This window comes from Haliotis rubra, unplaced genomic scaffold (genome assembly GCF_003918875.1).
Source record: "Haliotis rubra isolate DU_JTF1 unplaced genomic scaffold, ASM391887v1 Scf650, whole genome shotgun sequence".
In the NCBI taxonomy this organism is placed as follows: Eukaryota; Metazoa; Mollusca; class Gastropoda; order Lepetellida; family Haliotidae; genus Haliotis; species Haliotis rubra.
The window spans coordinates 445,474-459,325 of record NW_025767358.1 but is presented as its reverse complement, the minus strand read 5'-3'; positions in this window follow the sequence as shown (position 1 = coordinate 459,325).

The window sequence follows — 13,852 nt, the reverse complement described above, 5'->3', positions numbered from 1 at the left end:
GGTGGGTTCTAGTTGGTTGGATGATAATGCAGAATATGTAAGCAATGTGCTATCTGTACTTAACATATAAAATATTTCCATGGAAAACATGACACAGTTTATGATGGAAATTGATAATGGAAGTTCATTGTTCAATTCCGACCATATATCAGTAGCTATCAAGTAATGTTCGTGGAAAGGTTAATCTATGGTGCCTCGTCCAAACACAAGTGTGTCATTTGTCAACTGTTCACTTAAACATGTAGGATTTTCACGGGATGCACTGTTTGTTACTGATACGTTGAATTCAGACATATCTTCCACATGTCTACAGGAGTACTTCTTGAACGTTATGCTGAACTAAAGGCCTTCAGTGTTGTAACCTTGGTCGGATTACTTTTGAAATATGACGCTTTGAGAAATATTTGCTGTAGTCTCGTTGCTGTGAAAACGTACCGATGAATTTCGTAAATCGAATAAAGTGAAATTAAAATTGCGAATCCTCATAATTTTACCTTGCCAATTGAACATTTAAATCTAAGAATTTTATTCAACTTAGGATAAATGTTGTTTATCAAACGATCATATACTGAGTCAAAAAAGAAACTTCACAAAATGTAATTTGAAAAATAATGAATAATTTTTCTCTGATGATACATCTATGTATCCGAAATGGGATCCCTATCTTTCGACTCTAGAAAAACGTTAGCAAAACCCACTCAAACCCATCCATTCGTCGTGCAAATGACGTTAGTGCCAAATCAGGTTTTGCACGTGCAGTCGATCACGTGATCTTCGCATCGACGTTTTCTCCATATGCACGTATTTGCATTGGCCTCAAGAATTGAAAAAAACACTTTTAAACCACATTTCTAACGGTACTTGAAATGCCACGATTGTCAAATGTGCAGTGTGAACGTGCCGTTGGCATGTTGCAAGCGGGAAGATCAGTTATTGACGTCGCAAGAGCAATGGGATGCAGCCGTCGTACTGTGTATGACTTGCGAGGTCGTCTACATCAAACTGGCACCACTTCTGATCGCCCAAGGTCGGGTCGTCCACGTGTGACGTCACGAGCAGAAGACCGTCAAATCGTCCTACGTCACCTACGTGACAAATTTCTGCCGGCTACAGAACCAGGGCTGAGATGTTTAGAGGTCGACTGTTCTCACAGACCATTCGAAATCGGTTGCGGGCTGCCAATCTCCATTCTCGACGTCCATATCGTGGGCCAATATTGACGCCGTTCCATCAACGTCAACGTCTGCTGTGGGCCCAACGTCACCTCCAATGGACCGAGAGAGACTGGAATTGAGTCGTCTTTAGCGATGAATCCAGGTTTACCCTCACATTCGCGGACGGCAGGCCTAGAGTCTGGAGACGACGTCGTGAACGGTATGCCCAATGTTGTGTACAAAAAGTCGACAGATTCGGGGGCGGAAGTTGCATGGTGTGGGGTGCTTTCTGTGGGAACAACCGTTCCCGACTTCTGGTCATCCGTGGAAACCTCAAAGCTGCTGCTTACCGCGACCAGGTGCTCACCCCTGAACTCGTTCCTTTCATGGCGGTTCATGGCCCAGGTTACAGTTCCAGCATGATAATGCTCGGCCGCATACCGTGATGTTGACACGAAATTTCCTTCAAAACGCTGCAATCAACGTAATGGACTGGCCATCGAGGTCCCCTGACCTTAATCCAATAGAGCACGTTTGGGATGCACTTGGGAGAAGGCTTCGTGGTCTTAGGAACCAACCTCAGAATTTGCAGGAACTTGGCGCTGCCTTGCAAGAGCAATGGCGCAGAATCCCCAACCACCTGTTCACAAGCATCAGGCAGTCGATGAGGAGACGGTGTTTGGCAGTGGTGAATGTGCGGGGCGGCCGTACGAGATATTGAACTGAGAAATTTCGCATTTTTATTCTTGTGACTTGACATTCTGTATACCCATGTTTTGGAACGGCGGTGTAGCCTAATGGAACTGATTATTGCACTGTCAGTGTATCGAGTACATCACACAGATCTCAGCAATGAAATCATAACAATTTAACCATCTTACCATCTCTTGTTCTTTTATAGTGCCCTGAAGAAAGAATATGAAGTTTCTTTTCTGACTCAGTATAGTTTCAAATCGCTATTATTGGTTTGTATTACAAGGGGGTATGCACCTTAAATGAAACACCGAGAACAAGAAGAGTTGATCTAATTTAACGCTCATCACGTACCGCGGGTGCATTTGTTTCACTGTTCCAACTATGTGCGCTTACCCCCTCGAAATACAAGCCAATAATAGCGATTTGAATCTATGATCGTTTGTTAAACAACTTTTATCCTAAGGTGAATAAAATTCTGAGATTTAAATGTTCAATTTGCAAGGTAAGATCATGAGGATTCGCAATCTTAATTTCACTTTATTTATTTTACATTTTTGTTTAAAGTGAAATTCATCGGTACGTTTTCATCGCAAACAGACTATAAATTGCTCTAGAAAATGTTGCTCTTCATTTGTAAAAGGTTGACATCACAGGCTGGTACTGTTTGGGTATTACTAAACTTGAAAGGAAAATTGACTCATTAAAAGTTATCCCTCTTGTCCCACTGACTTGAGGTGATGTTTCCTTTTTCCTTCAAACGTTAAACACAGATCTGAATATGAAATTAGGCCGTCATAGTGGTCCATAAGTCAGTGTTGGACCGTTCTTGAATGATATCAGATCAGCTATGTCCCTGCGGTTAAACGTGTTGTCCAAATTGCCTTTGTATGAAATACAGATTCATATGCACAAAGAAACAGATTAGCAAGAAGGGGAGTACATTTGGTGCCTATGGGGATGCCTAGTTCTTACCGGAATGCGGAATATTTCACGTTCTGTCGTGGATACCAGCGCAGTAGAACGTTTGAAAATAAATGACAGAACTGAACTCGGTTCTGCTCTGATCCTTTGCTGTTTTTTTTGGTTGGTTTTTTTGGTTTTTTTTAATTGACAAGGGATTAATTCCACGTTTCAAATACTTTCTGAAATGGAAGTGACAAAATCCTTTCCACATTCATGATTTTTTGTTGTTGCTAAAAGCAGAGTCGATTGTACAATTCTGACTATATCAAGAGTATGTATTTGTTTCGGCAGCTGAACGTTTGTAAACAATCGAGTCCGGACGAGACAAGCCAGTGATTGTCAATCCTTGTTAACGGTGACAGTCACTCGTAGAAATCAGTAACAATCGTTGTTAACGGTGACAATCACTCGGAGCAATCAGTAACAATCGTCGTTAACGGTGACAATCACTCGTAGCAATCAGCAACAATCATTGTTAACGTTTACAATCACTCGTAGAAATCAGTAACAATCATTCTTAACGGTGACAGTCACTCGTAGCAATCAGTAACAATCGTTGTTAACGGTGACAATCACTCGTAGAAATCAGTATCAATCCTTGTTAACGGTGACAGTCACTCGTAGCATTCAGTATCAGTCGTTGTTAACGTTTACAATCACTCGTAGAAATCAGTAACAATCGTTGTTAACGTTTACAATCACTCGTAGAAATCAGTATCAATCGTTGTTAACGTTTACAATCACTCGTAATAATCAGTATCAATCGTTGTTAACGGTGACAATCACTCGTTGAAATCAGAAACAATCGTTGTTAACGGTGACAGTCACTCGTAGAAATCAGAAACAATCGTTATTAACGGTGACTATCACTCGCAGCAATCAGTAACAATCGTTGTTAACGGTGACAGTCACTCGCAGCAATCAGTAACAATCGTTGTTAACGGTGGCAGTCACTCGCAGCAATCAGTAACACTCGTTGTTAACGGTGACAGTCACTCGTAGCAATCAGTAACAATCGTTGTTAACGTTTACAATCACTCGTAGAAATCAGTAACAATCGTTGTGAACGGTGACAATCACTCGTAGCAATCAGTAACAATCGTTGTTAACGATGACAATCACTCGTAGGAATCAGTAACAATCGTAGCATACGGAAAGAACCAGTCGTAGTATATGGTAACAATCAATCGTAGTTTTCGGTAACAATCGTAAATGGGAACTTTCGTAAGCAACGAGTCAAAGTCAAAGGTGTTTTTATTGTATTAAACCCACATAGAAGTTTACTAAATACACTGGTTGAGAATATACCGATTAGTGGATACAGTGGAAATGATAAAAATATTACATTCATTTAACAATTGGTGGTAATCAGGAGGACTTTTTAGAGTAAGGTAAATCTGAAATCCCATTCAACAAGTTATTTCTTAGGTCCATTCCATGTTTTACAACTAGAGATAATCTAAATATTATATCGGCATCATTCGATGACAAAACAGAAACAAACCCTATTTTACTCATCTTAGATGAAAAGCGTTCTGGTATATATTTAGGTCGTACTTCTGCATTATAAGGACATTCAAAGGTAAAATGTATTTCGGCTTCTATAGCAGAGTTACATAATGGACAAATATTTTGTATTCTTTCAAGTGATATATAACGCTATAAGCAGCATTTTAGTACCAACTGAGAAACCCGTAAAATGTTACCTTTTGCCGTCTTTGGTCCTTTTAAATGAGGAGTGTTTTATGACAATGAAACATTGCAAGGACCCAGTGATTTGGAGAACCGTCAGTTTCCACCATGCAGCCTCGAGATCCGTTGTCCTTGACCAAATGCCACGTCCACGCACAGCTTGTTCAGCTTGACCTGATCAAGTGAATACTAATGCATTGCGTGACCGTGTCACAAATGGTTGGGTCCATTATTGTGAAGGGGGTGCACCTTTGTCAGTTCATTGTCAACAGCCGAGACAAGATCGCCGTTTGAAATCTCAGTGTCGAGAAATCGTCAGCAATGTCCTAACTTTCTTTAAAAAGGAAGCTAGAGATGGTTTAAGGTTTCCGACTCGGGCTTTTAGGCATTAATAACATTCTGTGCTCCCCTTTTTAATGAAGTTAACTTGACCTGCCGTTTGTGCCTTTTGACCTACCGGGTCATGCATTTTAGAGTAGCTCAGGTCAAGCTGAACAAGCTGTACGTGATATAATAGATTGACGTGTATTTGAAATACTGTGAGAAGCGGCATTAAAGATTCCGTCTCGTCCACGAAAACCAATGCTCCACAAGCTCTGTAGGCGAATGTAAAATCTCTCTGTATTATACCGGTCCCGAAGCTCCTCATCAAACTGATGTCCCTGGTATGGGGATCAGCCTTCATTGCGCTGGTGATCTATAGCTCGTTTTCATATTGTACTTTTATATTATGATATATTTTTATGATAGCGTACTAGTTTTAAATTAAGACTTGTGATACTCTAGTGGTTTTACTGTTCTCCAATGACACGTTTTTTACGTTCTAAATTTATTGATTTTAATATTGATATGGATTAAGTTGTTATCGTCACAATATGTCGATGTGGCGCTAAATATTAACTCACTCATCAAATTGATGACCACGATCATTGTGAGACCAGCGAAAGATCCAGAAGACCGAGTCGCTCGTTGTGTCACTATTGACGTCTTTTGGATCATCTTGACCAACAAAGCAGTCGTCAAACCTTCGAAGTGGTGGACTACAATGAATTGATAGAGCTGTTGAGAGACGACAGGAGAGTTATTCCTGGTAACATCAATAGGCGTCTTTCGAACTTGGTCAGTAGCCTTTTAATACGGAGCACGTAAAACGTTGCAGCCTGAAATATTGACGTTCAGTCATTTACAGTTGTCATATTGTTTCTTCAATATTGTCCTCCTGTGGGGGTACGTCCGTCCCAAAACATTCAAAGTAAATTTAAACATACCATTATTTTTTACCATAAAATATATGTTATTTTAATTTATGGCTACATTATCTAAACTTGCTGACAACTGAAGGTATGGTGTAAATCCAGCTGGTGTCCATGCAGGAAGCAAATGTACTTGAGGTCCCCATGGTCCCATGTATGGTGATCTACCTTGAGCTGTTGGCAATATGTCGATTGTTTTCATATTGTATTGTTATCTATAGTTAAAATGTTTTAGAGTTCATTACTAGTGTTAAATTGAAGTCTGTAATAAACTAGATATTTTACTGTCCATCGTTGACAGAGTTATATAATTTACCTTTATTTATTAAAAAATTATTACTTGTTTTTTAGTCACGACATGGCTGAAATATTGCCGATGTGACTTAAAATCTTAACTCACTCACTCACTCTTCTACCCGTTGAGTTCCCGTTCAGAAATGGTCTTCAGCAATCCATGCAAGAAGTAAGGTCAGGCTCGCTGACATGGTTGACGCTTGTCATTGCATCTCATTTGCGCAGATCTACGCTCATGACGTCAGTCATTGGATTGTCTAGTCCAGATTCGATTATTTAGTACTACAAAATCAGTGGATATATTGATGAGTGCGGCGTGACACAGTCACTGGATTGTATGATCCAGACTCGATTATTTACCAACCCAACTGAAATACTCAGTTGCTGCGTACAATTATACACTATTATCTGCACCGAAAATTTGCTTTTTCAGATGGAAAAGTCCAACCCCATAACAATACGTATTGTACGTAAAATACGTTATACAAATCTTAATTTCACTTGTACATTCTAAACGCAGTTAACGACCGAGTGTGTGAGAAAACTACGGATCATACCATGAGATAAGCTGTGAAACTTTGTTAGTAATTATCCCTTTCCGCCTCTCCAGGAAAACTTTAATAATTTCGTTTGATACTTCATGTCTTTAATTTCCTTTATTGCCTAAATACATGCATATGGAGAGTCACGTGTAAACATCAAAGCTTGATATTTGGAAATAATCCGCATTCTTGCTTAGTTTCAACAGATGAAAAATATTAACACAATTATTTCATACTCGTGCTCATGCAACTTGAATTATATTTTACATGGACCACTAACAGTTAGCAGACAAGATTCCGGGGGGCTTGAAAGAGGTAAAACCAACTTTCCAACATTAATTTCTCATCATGTACGATTCAAAAGATTCCGATAGAACTTCGATGTTAAAAATATATTCTTGAAGACAATCATCCGAAATTAATATTATGAAATATTTCTGTTTCCAGACATCTAACGGTACATTTCGGCTCTTAATCGGATACGCATTTGCGCTGACCTCACCTCAAGCATATAAACGTCTAAGATATGGAAGAAGAAAGCACTCTTTATCAGGCAAGTGCTTTAGTTCCCGGATGTTTAAATACATTATCCAATTATGAACCATAAGCATATGTTCCAGGAGAAGGCACTTCGGCTACGAGTTAAGTACGTCTAGTCATACGTCAAGAAAGTCAATGTGTTTTCATATTTGCGTTGATGCTTAAATGAATCAATTCAAGGATTCAGTTGCAGATCAGCAGTGAAGTGTTGCGGGTGTGTCTAAGAAGTGCGTAACGGACTGGTGTGAAGGTGCGTCTGCAGTGAACACTGGGACGACCTGAGCATTTCTCAACACAGCTGTGGTATTCCGAGTTTCTGTTTGTTTGTTGTCTAACATCGCCATCAGCAATATTCCAGCTATATGGCAGCGGTCTGTAAATAATCGAGTCTGGACCAGACAATCCAGTGATCAACAGCATGAGCATCGATCTGCGCAATTGGGAACCGATGACACGTGTCAACCAAGTCAGCGAGCCTGATGACCCGATCCCGTCAGTCGCCTCTTACGACAAGCATGGACTACTGAAGACCAAATCTAACAGGATGTATACCAAGACAACTCTATAGAGAATAAGTTAAAAGCTGACGTCTCATCGGCAACATTTCAGCCTCATCGTGACGACGACAAGACAACAGACAAGAACAAGTTTTCTCGGTACTTTGCTCCTCCAGCATGCGGATAATTATGTAAAGGGCATGCTATTTTATGCGAATATTACTATTCATATTCCAGGTAAATACAACAAAACACTTAACACTATCAAGGACAGAGTTGTCATTAGCTAGCTGGGTAATATACACAAGCTTGCACAAGACGTTTGAACAAATTGAATGTATTCATATTTACCTGTAACATGTCCCTAGATCTGTCTTAATGGGTGCAAAGGGTAGGTAGGCTAGCCCTGTGGTTAAAGGGTTCGCTCGTCACGCTGAAGTTCCCCAGATGGGTACAATGAGTGAAGGTCATTTCTGCAGTCCCTCGCCGTAATATTGCTGCAATATTGCTAAAAGCGGCGTAAAACTAAACCCATACACTCACTTGTGTGTGTAAAACGTGACTTGTAATCATCAAATCCTTTGATAACAACTATCAACTGGAGGGGCGGTGGGGTAGCCTAGTGGTTAAAGCGTTCGCTCGCCACGCCAAAGACATCGGTTCTATTCCCCACATTGGTATAATGTAAGAAGCCCATTTCTGGTGTCCCCCGTCGTCATATTGCTGCAATATTGCTAAAAGCGGCGTAAAACAAACTCACTCACTCACTATCAACAGGATCATATATCCAATCATGACATTGATGAACGCCGTACTACCTGTATTCAGACTACATGACGAAATATGTTTGACTGAACCAGTGATTGATATTATGAGCATGATAAGTTGGGTACATTCTGACACGAAATCAGCAAAGTAAGGAAGAATTCTAAGACGACTGGACATTCCAGTTTGTTTATCCAATTCAACATATTAAGTGAATGCTATTTGCGTCACACGCAGGAATATCACTGCGTCTTGTTAAAACTTGAGTTGGGCCAAGCAAACCAGTGTTTGATGACATGAGCATCTGATCACGCCACCGGGGTGCGATGACATCATTGTATCTTATGATTCACTTCAAACCGAGAAAGAGGTTATGGCGTAATGATGCTTTGAACAATGTGCTATACGTGGCAGGGCAGAGGATACTAAAGATAGGCTCCAAACAGTGTACACATGTGGGGAATCGAACTCGGGTATCCGGCTTGACGAGCATACACTATAAGCAATAGACATTGCCAACCTGATCTCAATGCAAAGCAAGGGGTAGTTTGTCCTATTCTCCCTTCATTAACCAAACATTCTTCCTGAAGTAGGATGACCTTTCAATCCAAGCTAACGGAACATACTCGAAGAATCACGTTTTATGTGAAGGATCTCAAACAATCTCATTCTTCACTGCTATCCTTCGTAGCCTGGTGTATAAAACCACCAAGCTCGTAAGCGAAGGGTTGCAGGTTCGAAACCAGGCATTTGTATGATATATTGGATGTTTTCAATAATGTGATATTTTCCGATCGTATTCATTAATAACAAGACAAAGTTACATCAATCTTCAAAACAAGTGACATAATTCAAAGCACAGGCAAACTGTAGCGCAAATAGGGTTGCGCAACAAAGAGAAAACGACCAGTCTTCCTGTATGCGAGGGAAGCGAGCAAAGGTAGGCAACGTGCTTCCCTCGCTTCGGTTCGAAAAATATTTTTAATATCAACCTAGAATATCGCCACAATCAAAGGTAGGCGCCCATTTCCTCACAGGGTTGTACTCTCAGATTTTCAACCTTATATTGAATAATTTCTCACGTAAAATATATTTAATTCAACATTGAACCGGAAGCCGGCAGGGGTAACGGAGGCGAAGAACGATTTGATATGCCATGAGTGTCGCTTAAAATGTTGAATTAAATATGTTGTACGTGAGTAATTATAAAATATGAGTTTGCAAATCTCAGAGCACAACCCTGTAAGGAAATTGGTGTCACCTTTGATGGTGGCGATATTCTATTTTGATATTGAAAATATTTTTCGAACCAAAGCGAGGGAAGCACGTTGTCAACCTTTGCTCGCTTCGCTCGCATATAGAAAGATTGGTCATTTTTCTCTCTGTTGCGCAACCTATTTGCTACCGTTTGCCTGTGTTCAAAGTCAAAGGCTATTCCTCAGAATACCCCCGGGATAGGGGCAATTTGTAGAAAATCACCAGTATGCGGTCTATTCTGTAGAAAATCCCTGGGATTTCTTGGAGAATGCCCGCGAAACTGCTTGTTCACTCAGTAAAACGAGAACCTCGCGAGATAATAGACTGACGTCACTGGAGGTTTGTATGCTTCTGCTTGAGTTTGAACAGACAAAATACCTTTATTGGAAACATGGTACCACTTAGATGATAATAATAACGATAATAATAATGTATTTATAAAGCGCTTAATATCCACCATAGAGATGCTCAGTGGCGTTGTGACAATATTTGGGAAGGAAATAGTTCATTTAAGTTTACAGAAAGGCAGCATTGAATAGATGGGTCTTTAGCAGAGATTTAAAAGTTTCTTTCGATGAAGTGTTCCTGATTTCCTTTGGAAGATAGTTCCACAGTTTAGGGCTGGCACAGGTCAAGGCTCGGTCAGACAGTTGGTTTGGAGATCTGTGTTGGGTGAGGAGAGAGTCAGAGGAAGATCGGAGACTTCGCTGAGGTACATACACGGAGACGAGATGTTTGAGATAGTCAGGAAAGTTATCGTTTTTTAGAGGCAGTTATGAGTCAGAATGAGGATTTTGAAGGTACTTCTGGCAGAGATAGGGAGCCAGTGTAGAGACTGTAGTACTGGAATGATATGGTCATGACAATGAGTGTGGGTGATACATCTGGCAGCAGAATTTTGGATTCTTTGTAGTTTCTGGAGTGGTTTGAGTGGAGTGGAGTGATATCCACTGTCATGAGGAAACTGGGCTGGGTTTACCCATTTATTGCAATACGCACATTCACCATCAGCGCCTTCAACCTTTGGATTTAATACGCTTTCAGAACATGTTCGTGTTCATTTATATAATCACTGTGATGCTTATGAGAACTGAATAGTTAAAACACCAAAAGGAGCTGTTAGCTGTGGGCTGTGTCCATCAGGGCAAGCCATACTTTTAATCCCTGATTTCCGATGGAGGACACCTTGACCACTCGGCTACATTACTGCATTAGTGCAGAGATTGTAGATTAACTTTCAACAAGGGGAATCAGATTAACTGTTCTCAACAGCTGCTGTAAACCAGCTGGGGATGTAATTAGATAACACCCACTAACCTGTTGTCCACGGGAGAAAGTGTTTAGCAGCCACTACCACCAGACCAACCACCAATTACCCGTGTTCCTGGAATGTGTAAACCTGGCATGGCGTTGTCTCTTCACTGGTTGGAGCTTTGTGGCCTCCTCGACCACTGATTTCTCGGGCTGCACAACATAACCGGTTTACCGGTATTTACCAGTTCAGAAAATGAAGAAAACGTATTGCGATACGCTGATCGAAAACCGGTATTTCGACATGCATTCGGAAAACTTCGATAAACACGGAAATCTTCGGATATTTCCGTTTTTCAAACGGGAAGTCAAGTAAAGTTGTGTTCTTAATTTTTGTTCAAATGTTTCGCGATGTTTTGGATCTGAATGTATTAAATATTTACTCATTAATGACCAGTGATCTCTGATATGTCCTGACCAGGTCAAGTTGCTGTCTAAAATATCAGGGCTTTTTTAGAGAGTGGAGAAACTCGTTCAAACGAGTAACCACAGTATTGATGTTAAATTGTTCTTTTCCTTGTTTCATTTGTGCCAAATATTTATTTACACTTTTATTTTGTCATGATTAAAAGTTTATATTAAAGATTAATCAAGCATAGTGATTTTGTAGCGTTTTTATTTTAGAAATCAAGCACTAACTACTTTTGTTGTTTAAAAAAACTTACTGCAATATATTGCCATACATATCGTAATATATGCTTTCGCATCGCAATATGAAAATTCTCTGAAATAGCCACCCCTACTGATTTCTGTGTCCAATCAAGAAGCGAGCTGAGATTGACCAAGTATCGGTGTGGTAAGTCAGAACCGGGCATTGCTGGTGGAGGGTATACAGTATGCTCAATGCCTGTAGGTGAGATAGGTGGAATATTACTAAAAGCCGCATTTCACTAAACTCACTCACTCACTCTACGGAAGAAAGAAGACTTGTAAACGTTCTTTTGTCCGAAGGGAAAAAGCAGCCCCCAATATGTAGCGAAGTGGTGTCCCGCTTTGTTGTACCTATGTCTAATGGTTATAGGGGAGGTGGGGTAGCCCAGTGGTAAAAGCGGTCGCTCGTCACGCCGAAGGCCCGGGTTCGATTCCCCACATGGGTCAGCATTTCACAACTAAGTCCGGTCTCTATATTGATAAAATGAAAGCTTTTAAACTTGCGCAGTAGTCTGATTTCAGTCGTGATCGCTGTGACTGTAATGCCCGCACAGGCAATGGAAATAATCCCACAGAGGACAGAGATGATGTTGGACATGGTGATTTACACACCGATGTACACAATGTCCCGGTTGAAGAGCGTATGTCTCCCGATGATACTATCAATGGATTCGTTTGTTGTTTCTAATCCTGTGTTCTTTGATTGATGACACTAAATGGGAGTGTACCATGACAGAAAACGCTAGCTCATGTTTGTAGGAGATAATGTACTGGCGTTGTGGAATATTTCATTTCATCTGTTCATTTCACCAGCATGAAATGTGGTTACTTGTGGTGATCGATTAGGGCAGCAATTTGTATAGTGTTTTTTTCACGTAGCCACCATGATCTTATGTTGGTCGGTGGGTTTGAAATATAAAAAATACGAATGCAAAAATCTTGACATAAAAAATCCAAACATTTCTCAGCAGATAACAACAAAGAATGGCAGCAGAGAACATCATATTAGATTGAATCTGATGTTTCTGTCACAAAGATAGCCACATCATCCTTAAAATAGTTCGTTACTCTTAATATATTATGACGATGTATTAATAGATGAAATGTAAAGAAAGAAGAAGAATAATACCTACCACTTAGCCTTCTTGTTAATTTTCACTAGTACTCGACCTTCACCCTTCATCTCAGCACTGACACAGGAACGAACCAATTCAGTGAGCATTCGCTAGGTCCAAGTTCGAGTCGGCGGAAATAGAATAACAAACTTCATAGTTTTGGTTTGGTGGCCAAATTACAGTCGGTGGAGCAATGGGAAACCCAGAAATAGAAATGTTATCCTTAGATCCAAACCATTTCCTTCTGATGTTATTTTGCACCTTTCTGTCATCAATCTTCTCATCCATTGTATAAAGCATGAGGATTATACCTGAAACAGTAGCAGATGTCGATTGAAAAAAATCGAAGGAGCTTTTGCGTTTCATTACAACAATGAGATGTTGTTTTCGTAATGTAATATTTGAGGAATATATTTTTTTTAGCTTCTATGGCAACAACTTTGACTTAGGCTGGAAATGAAGACTGTGCTTGTTTTTGGTGCCATAGAACATTTCTTCACCACATTCGGTTAAACGGAGGTCTACACATTCAACATATGGTGTAGATGTGCTATTTACTTAAACTATAAAAGATGATCATTCATAAGAGATGTCTTTGAAGTTCTACAGATTTCGAGGATCACACGTTGTTCCTTAAACTCTGGACATTAAATTAGCTGTAAAGGTTAGGAGATTAGTGAGTGAGTTTAGTTTTACGCCGCTTTTAGCAATATCAAGGTCGGGAACACCAGAAATAGGCTTCACACATTGTACCCATGTGGGAATTGTGAATCGTCTTTAGCGTGACGAGCGGACGCTTTACCCTACTGCCCATGATTAGGGGAGTAACAACATCTGCATGCATAACGATGTTACATAGTTCATGATATTCAAATGAACGCAAGTTAAAATAATGTATCTCACGATATTCTCGACAAGTTTAGGCAATGGCTGGGGAATATACATGTCGTCTTGATTTGTGTGTGTGTGTGTGTGGTATGTACGAACTTATAAAATGGTTTTCATTCCCGTAAGAAACCAACGAACACCTTGCATTTTTCATACGAAATGAATTGCTATATTGATTTGACCCTCATAAAGAGTGGTAAGTAGCTCAGTTGTATAGTGACCTTTGACCATTGA